Below are 14002 nucleotides of genomic sequence, written 5' to 3' on the forward strand. Positions count from 1 at the left end.
TTCAAAAGGAAAAACTTCAAAATTGTCATTATAAATTACTGATAAACAGTGACATCCAGATAAAAAGTAGCCAGTTTATAGTGTGATTAATAAGCACACAAGTATAGGTCTCAGTTAACTGAGTCATAGTGGTACTGTAAAAGAGAATTGCAGATGCTGGCTGAGATTCGTGATGAAAGATTCAAACCACCTTATCTCCTTATGAAATGTATGTGATATTAAAACAAAGGAAAATAAAAATTCAGCTTCTGGGCATTCAGTAGCTCAATCAAGTTTATAGGGTGCCTGGGATCTGAGAAAAGAACCATGTTTTCTTTTGGAGGTTAAATATCAGGCTTGTGCTCTGCAAGTGGCATAGATGTTTGGGATGCTTGTGATTGGCATGTGGGGTTCATAGTTTGAGGAGAGTTCCTGACTGGCATCCTCTGGGTCCCTTAGAAGGAATGATAAAAGGGCTTTTGTTAGTCTGTCCTAATGTAGTCACAATTAGAAGCAGGATTTATTGCAATACCTATCAAAATAACACCAGCATTCTTCACAGAGCTAGAACAAACAATATTAAAATTTGTGTGGAACCAGAAAAGACCCCGAATAATCAAAGCATCTTGAAAAAGAAAACCAAAGCTGGAGGCATCACAATTCCAGACTTCAAACTGTATTAAAAAGCTGTAATAATCAAGACAGTATGGTACTAGCACAAAAACAGACACATAAATCAATGGAACAGAATAGAGAACCCAGAATGGACCTACAAACTTATGGCCAATTGATCTGTGACCAAGCAGGAAAGAATATCCAATGGAAAAAAGACAGTCTCTCCAGCAAATGGTGTTGGGAAAACTGGACAGCAACATGCAAAAGAATGAACCTGGACCACTTTCTTACACCATACACAAAAATAAACTCAAAATGGATGAAAGACTTAAACGTAAGACAGGAAGCCATCAAAATCCTAGAGGAGAAAAAAAAGGCAACAACCTCTTTGACCTTGGCCAAAGCAACGTCTTACTTGAGATGTCTCTAGATGCAAGGGAAACAAAACGGTCAGTAATAATGCAATCGGGAGCTGAGAAGCAATCAGAGAAACTGATGACAAAAATCAGTGTAGAGTCAGAGTTAAAATATGGGCCTCTAAGAGACCTGAGTATAGGCAGGAGTGAGTTAATGAGGAAAATCTGCAGGTGCTTATCAAACCAGAGACTAGGAGGAGCTGCAAGCCTTTTCTGAAAGACAAGTTAGTGATAGAAAAGCAGAACCAGTGAGAGACAAAGAAAAAAAATGTCAGAGACATAAGAAGAAAAGCAAAATTATGCTATCAAAGAAGTTAAGGGGAGAAGGGAGGTTTACATGTAAGGAGGAAAATTCCAACGCCAAGGAGGGAAGGATGTGGATTGAGAAAGGGCCATTATCTTTTGACAGTGAAAATCTAAGAAAAATAAGGTTCAGTTCTCCATGCTAAAAAATTAGCCCATGACTATGTATATCACTTTGTAGAATTACAGAAACTGACATTTCTGAAGTGCAAGCAAAAATGTTCCTAGGATGACCAAAAGAGACCTCAGTGTTCTCTGACACTCAGAGACAGCACTGAGAGGGTCTTTAAAGATCAAGACTATGGACTTGGGACACCTGGGTGGTTCAGTTGCTTAAGCGTACAACTCTTGATTTCGGCTCAGGTCATGATCTCACGGTTCATGGGATTGAGCCCCGTGTTGGGCTCTGGGCTGACAGTATGGAGCCTGTTTGGGATTCTCTCTCCCCCTCTCTCTCTCTGCCCCTCTCCCACTCGCACTCTCTCAAAATAAATATTTAAATAAACATTAAAAAAAAAAAAGGCTACAGACTTAATTTTTGCATCAAAACTCTGAAATAGAAAACAGAAAAAAGTGTAAGGGCTCTGGGTGAAGTGGTGATGAGACCGCAAGGGCTCTGCAGAACACAGGCCAATGTCCAACAATATAGTGCAAACTGTTCACTCAGAAAAAAATGAATGCTCATATTCTTCGAGTTTTGGAAAGAGCCCATAAATACATCAAATGTGGACTTTGGACCCAGGTAGGGCCCTACTTAGCTGAGTGGCATTGGGTAAAGCATTTTCCCCTTCCAGGTCTCAGTTTCCTCATCAGTTAAGAGAAGAGATTGGGCAGGATGATCTTATTGGCTCCTGACAGGGCTGACATACTGTGACCCAGAATCTCCCTTAATGTACTACTTTACATTATTTCCCCATCCTTCAATTCTACAGTTCTTACCACAATCCAAAGAGAAGGATCCCCCAGGTATCAACCTGATGAGGTTCAACAACTAGCTGAGGGTCACTCAGCAAATCAGCAGAAAGATGCACCTGGCCTGATCCCAGGGGCATGAGACTCTCAGGCTCTTATCTCACCCTGTACTGTGTCCATCGGGTCAGAGAAAACTCACTAAGATTTCTAGTGCTTAAAAACATTGCTTTCTTGGGGCGCCTGGGTGGCTCAGTTGCTTAAGCGTCCCACTCTTGGTTTGGGCTCAGGTCCCGATATCACAGTTTGTGAGTTTGGGCCCCAAGTCGGGCTCTGCACTGACAGCTTGGAGCCTGCTTGGGATTCTCTCTCTTCCCCTTTAAACAAACTTAAAGACAATAAGAGACTACACATAGTATTGGCTTTCTAAACTACAAACTGTCTTGTTTTGTAGCTTTCCCTCGTGACCAAGGTAATTTGGCCTTCATCAGGCTTTGCCAGGATGTACTGACATCAGGCCACTAGTCTGTATTCTAAAGGCAGAGTCAATCACTTTGGTTTTGGCAAGACTGCAGACAGGCAACCAAAACAGAATGAAGGCAACAAAGGAGCCTTACTGAGGAGAATGAGCTGGAAGGGGTCAGCTGGAGCTGGTGCTGAAGTAGTGGTGGCTGAAAAGCTGCAGGCAGTGAGAAGGTAGACAGCGGTGCTTCTACAGCAAGCTGACTCACATTCTCTCTTTTTACACATAAACCACTGCCTGAATGAGTAACTATTATAGCACTTTACAAAGCACCTTCACATCTAATATCTTGCTGGATTATCATGACTGCACCATGAAGTATAACATGGGAGCACTGGCATCATCTCTATTACATAGATGAGGAAGCTGAGGCTGACGGAGGTGAAATGGACTGACCAAAATAACACAGCTACTAAATGCAACAGCTGGAACTGAACCCCAATTGTCTTCTAACCCCAAATGCTCATTCTATGCCCTGTATTGCACTTCCTCCCAGGTTATTACGAATGAAAAGACCTGGTGGGTAAAAAAGACAAATTCTGCAGACTGCCTCATGGAATCCACCCCATGCTGAAGACCTCTTTTTATCTCTCATCCTAAATTACACTGAGCTGTTAGGATCAGGCCACAAGCTCTACGACTAAACCCTATGAAGTTAACAAGAAAGCACAGTTTTGGGGCTGAGCTCACCTTCCCCATTAGTTCAACTGAGCAAGGGAGATTAAGACTACAAACAGATCACTACAGTTCAAAGCAGTATAAACATGAGCCCGTGAAGTGGACAAACGCTAAGGCAGTTTCTCAACCTCAGCACCACTAACATTTTGAACCATCCTGCGCATTGTAGAATGTTTACCAGCATTTCTGGCCTCTACCCAGTAGATGCCAGTAGTACCCTCCTCAAATCACTGTGATAACCAAAAATGTCTCCAGATAATGCCAAATGTCTCCTGGGGAACAAAATCGCCCCAAGGTGAAAACCAATGCTCCAAAGGTGGTGGAGCTTTAGGGCAAAGATGCAGGTTGTGGGTGCTGAGAAAAAGTTTCATGGAAGAAGTAACATCTGAACTGGACCTTGAAGAATAGATAAAATTCCTGTAGGTTACGATGAGAGAAGAATAAAAAAATTGCAGAAAGGGAGAACTCAAAAGCAAGAAGACGAGAAAGCACAGGTCTGCTGGAAAATGTTCTAGTTTGGCAAGAACAGTAGTTTCCTATTACTAATAGGAGATAAAGCTAAAAATGTCCATTGGAGTCAAGTCATAAATAGCTATGCATCAACTGATAGTTGTCAAATACACATGCATAATGAGATAGCCAACAAGATACCCACAGATGTTTTAATAACATAAAAATCACACCAGTGGTATTTCCATGTGTCTCATCCCTGCAAAAGGATAGAATGGTGCTTGAATATCATGTCTTACCTTGCATCTAGTGTTCACTGCATTTAGAGCTAAATGAAGCTTGGAAACCAGTGCAGAGGTGGGACAAATACATAAGGACTACAGTGATTCCAAAGGAAATAACGATGATGGGCACTGAATGGATAGGTTTTGGATAGCTGAAAGGGAGAAGACATTCCATGTGAGCACATAAGGTTGGGAAAGAAAGGTGAACAACATATCCAGAAGACACCAAGAACCAGGTAGCCAGAAAGAAGACAAGGCTGGTCAGAACACATAAATCAGACTTTACTATGTGGACAGTAAAGGTTCCTAAAGAGCAGAATGACACAGCTGTTTAAAACATGGTCATCCTGGGGCGCCTGGGTGGCTCAGTCAGTTAAGCAGCTGACTCTTCATTTAGGCTCAGGTCACGATCTCACCGTTCGTGAGTTCAAGCCCTGAGTCTGGCTCTGTGCTGTCAGCACAGAGCCTGCTTGGGATTCTCTCTCCCTCTCTCTCTGCCCCTCCCCCACTTGTAGGTGCTCTCTCTCTCTCTCAAAATAAATAAACATTAAAAAAAAAAAAGTGGCCATCTTGTCCAGTAGTTCCCTTAGTTACCTATTAGAAAGATCTGGGAACTTTGAAAAATATCAATACCCAGGCCCCAACCTTAAAGATACAATTTAATCGGGTGAGGGTAAGGCCCAAGTATTGATTTTAAAGTTCCACTGGTGGCTACATGCAACTAGGACTGAGAACCACTGGTCTACAGTCATGCCTTCATTCTCAAATGAGAAAAGAGGCCTAGAAATTTACGTGACTTGCCTAAATTCACACGACCAGCTGGGTGTGGGACTAGGACTGGCACCTGGATTCCTATTCCAAGCTCTGAAAGATATCGCAGAGGACTGGGCTAAATTCCATACTTCAGTCTATAAGAAGCACAATTATCTGATGACTTGGCTCCTATGTTTTGTCAAGGTTAAAGCCCGAATTAATCTAATGGTAAAACTATTGACTTAAGCATCCCCTTTAGTATCTACAGTAATGGATGTTGGTTTCGTTGCTGTCTCCTGGGGGCCCTTAGGAAAGGAAAGGGTCTCAGGAGACTCTCCAGAAAACCAGAAAAACAAGCCAAACCACTCGGCTCCAGGGAAGAAACAATGAGTTTTTAAAACATAGCTCACTGAGCTTTTTACTACATAAAGGAAAGTCTAGGTTACTCTCCACCAGAAGAAATACCCTCAGAGATGCTATCCCATAAGGAAAGGGAGGGGGGGGGCGGTGATCAAAGGCAGCTGCAAAAGCATGCTGCAAAAGCATGCTCGTTCTAGCAGAAACAACCCTGCTGGTCCTCAGCCCTGGCCAAGGGCCATCTACACACCTTGCTTTTTTCTGAAAGGAAAAGAGCAGCACCCCAACAGGTCCGCCTTCCTGTTGTGTCACTCCTAGATTCTGGAATGGCAGCAGGTGGTAAACAGGAGGTCTGCAGAGACTGCCAAGCTGGGAATCTGAGCCGGTGCTGTATAATCATTCTATTCATTCCATGGTACTGGTAAAGATAACTACTAGAACAGAGCAAACACCCTATCTAGGGGCCTTCTTGTTAATTCCAGACACCCAGCTGAAGCTCTCACATAGGGGTCATACTAAAGTAACTCTAGAAGCAGAAGCACTACCCTCTGTCTTCCACTCTTGAAGGATGCAACTCAGGACACCAGGAAAACTACTGCTGGCAAGGCTCTAGTACATGCTTTTGGGATGGGATCTGGATTCCCATCAGCTCTAAGACAGAATCCCTGAAAACAATTTGTTCTTTAAAACAGCCTGAGTAGAGATAAAGAACAAACAAGAACCTAAGATGCGGCACAAGATGCAATACTCAATACTCATACTAACTTAATACACTAAACCAGATACCAGCACTTTGTTCATTCATTGTTTCATTTTATTTCCCTCCCCATTTATAAGATAGGTACTATAATCTTCCCCCACTTTGCAGATGAAGAAACTGAGGCTTGGAGAGGTTCTGTGATATGCCAAAGGCCACACAGCTAGCAAGTGGCAGAGTATGAACCTGGCAAAATAAGGATTTGAAACTGAAAATCCTACATCTAGAGCTTGGGTAGGCCTCTAAAAAGCAACTTTTTCCACTTGACGCCACCTGATCATTAATTCTTCTGCTTATTTTTTCAGGTTTGGCTATTGGAGTTTACCAGGATCTTAGCGACCAAAGAATTCTGAAAACTAAAAAGCACCATACAAAGTTTAGGTATTATTATTATTATTAAATTAATAGAAGAGCACTGCACCCTGGATTGTATCTGAAAAGCAATCTATCCTTTGGACTGTCTAGTCACCCAGAGTTCTATTTTAGTCAACACCCTGGTTAAAACTACATCCCAACAAGGGCACCTGGGTGGCTCAGTCAGTTGAGCATCTCACTTAGGCTCAGGACTGGCAGTTCGTTAGTTAGAGCCCCGCATCAGGCTCTCTGCTGCAGGCACAGAGCCCACTTTAGATCCTTGGTCTCCCTCTCTCTGCCCGCACTCCCACCCCCACTCACACAAGGGCTCTCTCTCTCAAAAATAAACATTAAAAAACAAAACAATGTCCCAAACAATGACACAAAAGATATTCTTCATCTTCATAAGGTAAAGAATAGCAAGAGGGGCTTTGTCCCTAGGGCTTTCTCAACTGCAGACATAAAGACACAAGAGCCGGGGCACCTGGGTGGCTCAGTCGGTTGACCATCCGACTTCGGCTCAGGTCATGATCTCACAGTTTGTGGGTTCGAGCCCCGCATCAGGCTCTGTGCTGACCGCTTGCTCAGAGCCTGGAGCCTGCTTCAGATTCTGTGTCTCCTTCTCTCTCTCTGCTCCTCCCCGGCTCACACTTTGTCTCACTCTGTTTCTCAAAAATAAATAAATGTTAAAAAAATAAATAAACAAAGACACAAGAGCCTGACTTCCCCTTGTCTCTATCTGCCAAGTATTATGGTTTCACATAAAATGGCTTCAGAGCTAAAATCTCACAATTTAGGTTTTGTTTTGTTTTTTTTTTTTTTAATTTCCTCCAAAGTACACCCCATTCAGCCATCAACAATGGGTACTTATTTAGGACTGATATGTCAAACTCTGTGAGGCATATGGAAAACATGACAGAATTGAGTCAAGTGTAACATCCCTCCACTGAAGAAATAAAATGAAGATCCAATCCCACCCACTTTTGCATGGGATTTAAAATATCCTTCATATGTTTTAGTTAATTTCACATTAATAAAAGAACAAATCAATGGCAAAATTGTAGGTAAATATTATAAATACAACAGAATCAGCATTGTGATTAAAGATAAAAACTTTCATTTACCAAAGAAAGCCCTGAAATCTAGGTTAAATTTTTGTGGGCTATTATCAGTCTTTAAAAAAAAGGGGGGGGGGGGGGCTTGATTTATTTTTTTTTAAAGGATGAAGGGTTTTTTGTTTTTGTTTTTTTTTAGTTTATTTCGAGACAGAGAGCAAGAGAGGGAGGGAGGACAGGAGTGGGGTAGGGGTAGGGAGGGAAAGAGAGAATCCCAAGCCTGACATGGGGCTCAATCTCACTGACTGGTGAGATCACGACCTGAGCCAAAATCAAGAGTCAGATGCTGACTGAGCCACTGAGGCACCAGACGGGGCTTGATTTAAAAAGGTCTTTCAGAATAGACAACCTGACACACAGTTCTGTATAAACCAAATCAAAATGTTATCAATCTTTCGATTTGGAAGTCCTTGACATACCTTTTTCTTTTATCATCCCTATTTGGGCTGGTCAATGTTTCTTCCAGAATCTCCCATTTGCCCTTTTTCTTTCTTACTATCCTCATTTCTTGCCTGGATTTGCTCATTCATTCGTTCATCATTTACCAAATGCCTATTATCTGCCATGCACAAAGCTAAACCCTTGTCCTGGCTCTAAGGAAGCTCACATGATACTATGTAGAACTGTTATCTGCCTATCTCCATGATGGGGCTGCAAACTGTAGCAAAGGTTTTGTATTTCCAGAACCTAGCAGCATCTGGCATACAGTCTAAAAATGTTTATTATATGACACTAGACTATTTCAGCAAGCTCTTTTTAAGCCCATAAATGTTTATATCTTCAAAAATGACTCGCTTTTCTTCACTTCTTAAAATACAAAAGTAATTATGTGCACAATGCAAAAATTAGAAAGGTACCAAATACAAAGTGAATTCTCCAATCGCCTAAATCCTACTTCCAGAAGTGACTACTAGTACAGTTTGGAATGGATCTTTCCAGAGCTTTCCCATCCTGATGTATAACACACACTTTTAAATTTTTTTGGAACAAGTTCTTTGACAGTTTGACTCTAGCTTCTCAACTTTCTAATCCAGTTGAAGTTCTCAAAGTGTTATCCCTGCATTAGGAACATCAACATCATCTGGGAACTCATTAGAAATAAAAATTCTTAGGCCCCCCTCTGGACCTACTAAATCAGAAACTCTAGAGGTGGGGACCTCCACAGTATGGGTTTTATTTTTTAATTAAAACTTTTTTTTTTTTTTACTAAGCTCTATGCCCAATGTGAGCTTTGAACTCACAACCCAGAGATCAAGAACCACATGCTCTACCGACTGAGCCAGGCAGGCACCCCCTATAATACGGGTTTTAAACTCTTCAGGTGATTCTAATGCACACTAATCATTGAGAACCACTGCTCTAACCCAGTCAATACAGATTTTTCACTATTTCTTAAACATAGTTTTACCACCCTACTTTAAAAGGCTTTCTTTGCCCTTTTGATTAATTCTGACCCTAACAATCTGTCAAAGCTCTGAAAAGTCCTAACTTCTCCCCAAAGTACTCTCACTACCACAGCTCATGCTGATCCTTCTTGCCTGTCCCCCAACTCCTGTGACACCTACTTCCTCTACCACACAACTTAACAATTACAGTTAAAATTAACAGTTCTTTACTATTCCCCAACAAAGTTCCTTAAAGACATGAATCATATTTTTATTTCTTCTTTACCCCTGTTCTTAGCACATAAGTGGAATTTTAATAGAATGCTGGTTAATATAGGGATAAAGTCACTTATTAATGGATAAAAAGTTTGAAATTTCAAGTTGTAGCCCCAGTTCTGTGACCTTGGACAAGTTCACTTCTCAGGATGAGGTCTGAAAAAACAAGATGGACTCAATGACTTGATGCTTCCTTTCAGCTTCAACAGTGTATGATTTTATGAAATGTACCATTATACTCTCATATTGCTTGCTTATAATGCTATCACGGCAGTTTTTAGACTTGAGTTACAGCTGGATATGGTGTTTCCCAGTTAGCTACTAAGCTCTTTTAACAAGGGTCATATTTTAATCAACTGAGAATCTTATACCATGCCTTACATAAAATAACAGCTCAATATATTTGCAGAAAATTATTTGGAAAAACTCTTTAAAAAGCTTAATTTCAAAGCATAAGAGACTGTTAAAAACTGAGAACAAACTGAGGGTTGATGGGGGGTGGGAGGGAGGGGAGGGTGGGTGATGGGTATTGAGGAGGGCACCTTTTGGGATGAGCACTGGGTGTTGTATGGAAACCAATTTGACAGTAAATTTCATATATTAAAAAAATAAATTAACTAATTAATTAATTTTAAAAAATTAAAAAAAATAAAAAGCTTAATTTATGCAGAAAACCTATGCATAGATCTGCTGCCTCCCAAAGGGCCCTTTGAAAATTTATTATTGTAAATACTATGAAGTGATTTATGGAAAAAAATTCTGATTATTCTGATAGAACCAGGGGTAGTCAGCTACATAATGCCAAAGAATGTAAAAACTCTCATGTGTATTTAGGGATAGACTAAAAGGCGGTAAGCCTCAGACTACCTTACTGCAACACGCAAATAAAAACTGCCCTGTACACTTAAGTGGCATATAACAACTCCACTGTTGGGAATAAATAGACATCTTCACGCAAAACCTTTATCTGCAAATTTACAGAAACCGGGTGGAATGGAGACCTTGAATGGCAGGTGATGACCAGAAGTTGAATCTAAAGGGAAGGACAGCAAAGAGCAATTGGAGGGCAAGAAGGAGGAACAGAAGAGCAGCAGGAAAACATCACTGTGAGCGATGAAAAGGAGCAGTGGAAATTCACAGAGTCTTTACCAAGGGCCTACTATGAACCAAGCACTTGGGGCTGCAAAGATGGCTCCAGATCTCAGGGGGCTAATATAATAGTCCTGAGGGTAAAACTGAAGCCTCTACCCTACTGCATGTAAGTGTGAGTACGAGTGTGTGTGTGTGTGTGTGTGTATGTATGTTTAGTTCTAATTGGTAAAATCAAGCAAGGAAGGCTTCACATAAAGATGGTGAGTTAATGGAGCTTTAAAGTGTGTAGGAAGATTTGCTAAGGGAGAAAAAAGACAGTTGAGCTAGTTATTTTGGGGAAGAAACATTCACATATTTTTACAGCTGTTCCTTTGGGACTTTAAATCATGGAGGCTTCTTATATTCACCACCACTTTGTCATATGCCTTCTTTCTCTTTTTACTTTATCTTAAATACTGACATGGTCAAGCCCAGCATTGGAACAGAGCCAAAAAACCCAGAATGAGGTGAGTGCTAGACAAATTTGCTCTGTCACCTCCAAATCCAGCCAGCCCAGCTAGGCCAGTCCTGCTCTCCTGGCAGCCAGAAAAGGAAGACTAATTATATCCTCTGGGGGTAAAATTTGGATGCAGGCAGGCAAAGCTTATCCCTGTTCCGCCAGTGAGGTACCATGGTAGAGCTTCATTGCCTCCTAAGCCATGAGGATCTAGTCTACCTGTGACATGGAGGTCAGCTTCGCAGGGGGAAAAAAAAAAAAAGCTCCATGAAAAAGAAGGGGGATGCACTGGATTGGAAAACGGAGTTAAGTGAGATAATCGTCATAAAACGTTTAATAATATCCCTGGCACACAGAAAGCATCGAATCAACGTGAGCTCTTATCAACAACATACTGCTACTACTGTTGTTGTTGTTGTTGTTATTATTATTATTATTGTTATTGCAATAATACCTCAATTGTACTCCAACAAGAAATTACTGTTTTCACAGCCTACTTTTAGGACGTTGAAGAAGCAACTCCAGAGATGAAAGTGTCTTTCAAAAATTTTTAAAGGTACACGATCAAATTCCAACCGTGCTGGCCTGAAAGCCCCAGACTCTGAGTTCAAGAGCTAGTCCTGCTTTTTGCCAGGCGCGTGACCTTGGGCTCAGCACTTCATCTCGGTGCCTCAGTTTCCCCATTTGTAAAGTGGGACTAAGAAGCCCCTCCCTCGCAGGGTCGTTGTGGGGTCCAGCCCGCGGGTACTACTCGCTGCACCGGGGTCCCATGGACGCAACGCCAGCTCCTGGCCCATCTTCCAAGACCCCTGGCTTCGGGACGGGTGGGGTAGGTGAATACGCTACCGGAGGCCCATTGAGCTCCGCCGCCCGCAGGGCAGGAGCAGAAAAAGGGAGCGCGCTTGAGATGCGTCCCTGAGACCGAGGGGGTCGGGCGCCGGGAGGCTCGGCCCTAGCCGCCCGCAAGCTGTCACCAGCGGTTTCGTCGCGGGGCCCCGCAGCCCGGACGCGGGGAGCGGCCGAGGGAGGCCAGGCTGACCCAGGTGCCGCCGGCGGGGAGAGCGGAGGGCGCTGGGGGACCGGAGGAAACTGGCAGCGCGGGCCCGGGGCCCTGGCGCGCCGCGGAGATGTGGCGGGGAACGAGAAAGCAGGGGGAGCGACGCCCCCGCAGGCAGCGCCGCGCGCCCGGCGCGGGCCGGGCTGAAGCGCTCACTCACCTGAGGCTCGGGCACCCGCCAGCAGTGCACCAGCGGCAGCAGCGGCTGCGAGAGGGGCGGGGAAGGCTCTGCGGCCGCGCAGGCGCGTTGAGGATGCCCGGACCACGCAGGCGCGCTGCGCCCATCCGCCTCAGGAACTACCAAGAAGATGGTGGCAGAGCCGGGAGGGACGGGCGACACCATCCTGGATGTAGTTTTTCCTGTTGTGGAGTCTATTGGGAGAACCTGAAACTAGAGCTGCGCGGAGGGAGGGGCGTTGAGTGCGGCGTCTGCCCGCCTCCTTCCTCCCCTTCCGCCCAATAGCTTTCTTAACGAAGCCCCTAAGGACCCCTGCAAAGCAAGGAAAGGAAGTCATCTCATTTTATGTGGGCCCAGAGATGCACCCAAGGGCACAAGGCCTAGCACAGTGCTTGGCTGGCTAGTGAGAGGCGCTTACCAGATTTCTAGTGAATGAGCACAGGAACTGAAGAACTAGAATCCAAGACTCAGGGCTGCTAATTCCCAGCCCTCCATTCTGTCACCTCTATTGACAACTGCCAGCCACACCATCTCCTTTCTTGGGTGCCACAAGGGAAATGGGAATTTTGTTTTGTTTCCTCAAAGAATGATTACATATTAAGCTTAATGACCCAACAATTTAACACCAAAATGTACAGGACAAAATTCCCTTCCCAGAAAAGCTTTTTGGTTAATCTCACTGACTAAAGGTAAAATAGTCTCAACTGTATTAGGGCAAATGTAAGGATTACCAAACATCTGAAGGACAGTGACTGTCTATAATACTGTTACTCATCAAGCACAATTCCTGAACCAAATTTGGGAAGACAGAAAACTAAAATTAACCGACCACAGCCTTTTATTATTTTATGATTGTGTTTATTCGGTAACATTCACTGAGTACCAAATTGGTTCTACTACCTATATGTCCTTGGTTAGATTATTAAGCCTCTTAATGCTTGAGTTCCTCACCTATAGTGACAAAATAACACAAGCTACCCATGTTATGGTCTGTATGAATGTAAAACGCTTACAGCTTATGTTATTTAAAAAAATTTTGTTTTAATGTTTATTTTTGAGAGAGAGAGAGAGAGAAAGAGACACAGAGTACAAGTGGTGGAGGTTCAGAGAGAGGGAGATACAGAATCTGAAGCGGGATCCAGGCTCTGAGCTGTCAGCACAGAGCCCCACTTGGGGCTCAAACTCACAAATGGTGAGATCAGACCTAAGCCAAAGTCGGACACTTAATTGACTGAATCACCCAGGCGTCCCAAGTGTTATTTTTCTTATTTAGCTGTTGAAGATGCAGACAAAAACTTTTTACCCTTGAGTTTGAACAAATTCTTATAAACAAAAAATGCAACACAATGTACTAAATAAAATGAGGGAAGTTACAATCACCTGGGAGAGGTGTCATCTATCCCCATTTTACAGATGATGAAATTGACCATAAGAGACAAAGATGCTCTTCAAACTGTATGCTCTTTCCATTATACTACTATGCTTTTCAAAGAGTAGGCAATTAACACCACTCTTCTGATTCTTAAAAGCCCCAGCTTTCCTTGGGGCTGTCCAGTTTTCCTTCTTGCTCTAGCCTTGACAATATTATCCATTCTCAAGGCTTCAATAGCTACTCATTAGCTACTTCCAAATTTTGTATCCAGTCCACATTTACCAGTTTTCCACCTCTATATCCAAAGGTCTAGTTGATTTCTCCATTTGGTATCTTAATTTGAACTACGAGCTTTCCCATTTCATTACTGCTCTTACCCAGTTTTTCAAGCTTTCACCCCTCCAGCATATTGATACCAGTATTCTAAATTTATAGTATTTCATCTTACTTACAGCATCCCTGTGATATAGGTTCTATCATTCTCCCAATCTTACAGATAAGAGATTTAATCACTTTTTCTCATCCACAGTAAGTGGCAGTTAGGCTTTGAACTCATAGGTCACATGCCTACTAAGTTCCAGATGCTATGAGCAACTCACATGTTTTTGTTTTTTGCTCTATCCCCAGTTCCCAGAACTGTGTCTGGCTCTGTA

The 14002-nt window shown here is 42.9% G+C and overlaps 1 protein-coding gene across 4 annotated transcripts in view; it reads right to left on the reverse strand.

Annotated features, from left to right (window-relative positions):
• NDRG3 (NDRG family member 3) overlaps window positions 1-12078 on the reverse strand; it is a 67475-nt gene extending 55397 nt beyond the window's left edge. For 3 of the 4 annotated variants that reach the window (XM_058685512.1, XM_058685509.1, XM_058685508.1), the window contains exon 1: window positions 11960-12078. The gene's annotated coding sequence lies outside the window, so the exon portion shown is untranslated. The remainder of the gene's footprint in view (window positions 1-11959) is intronic. The other variant, XM_058685511.1, reaches the window with a different exon arrangement.
• Between the last annotated feature and the right edge of the window lie 1924 nt (window positions 12079-14002).

Source organism: Neofelis nebulosa, chromosome 9 (assembly GCF_028018385.1).
Source record: "Neofelis nebulosa isolate mNeoNeb1 chromosome 9, mNeoNeb1.pri, whole genome shotgun sequence".
Classification (NCBI taxonomy): domain Eukaryota; kingdom Metazoa; phylum Chordata; class Mammalia; order Carnivora; family Felidae; genus Neofelis; species Neofelis nebulosa.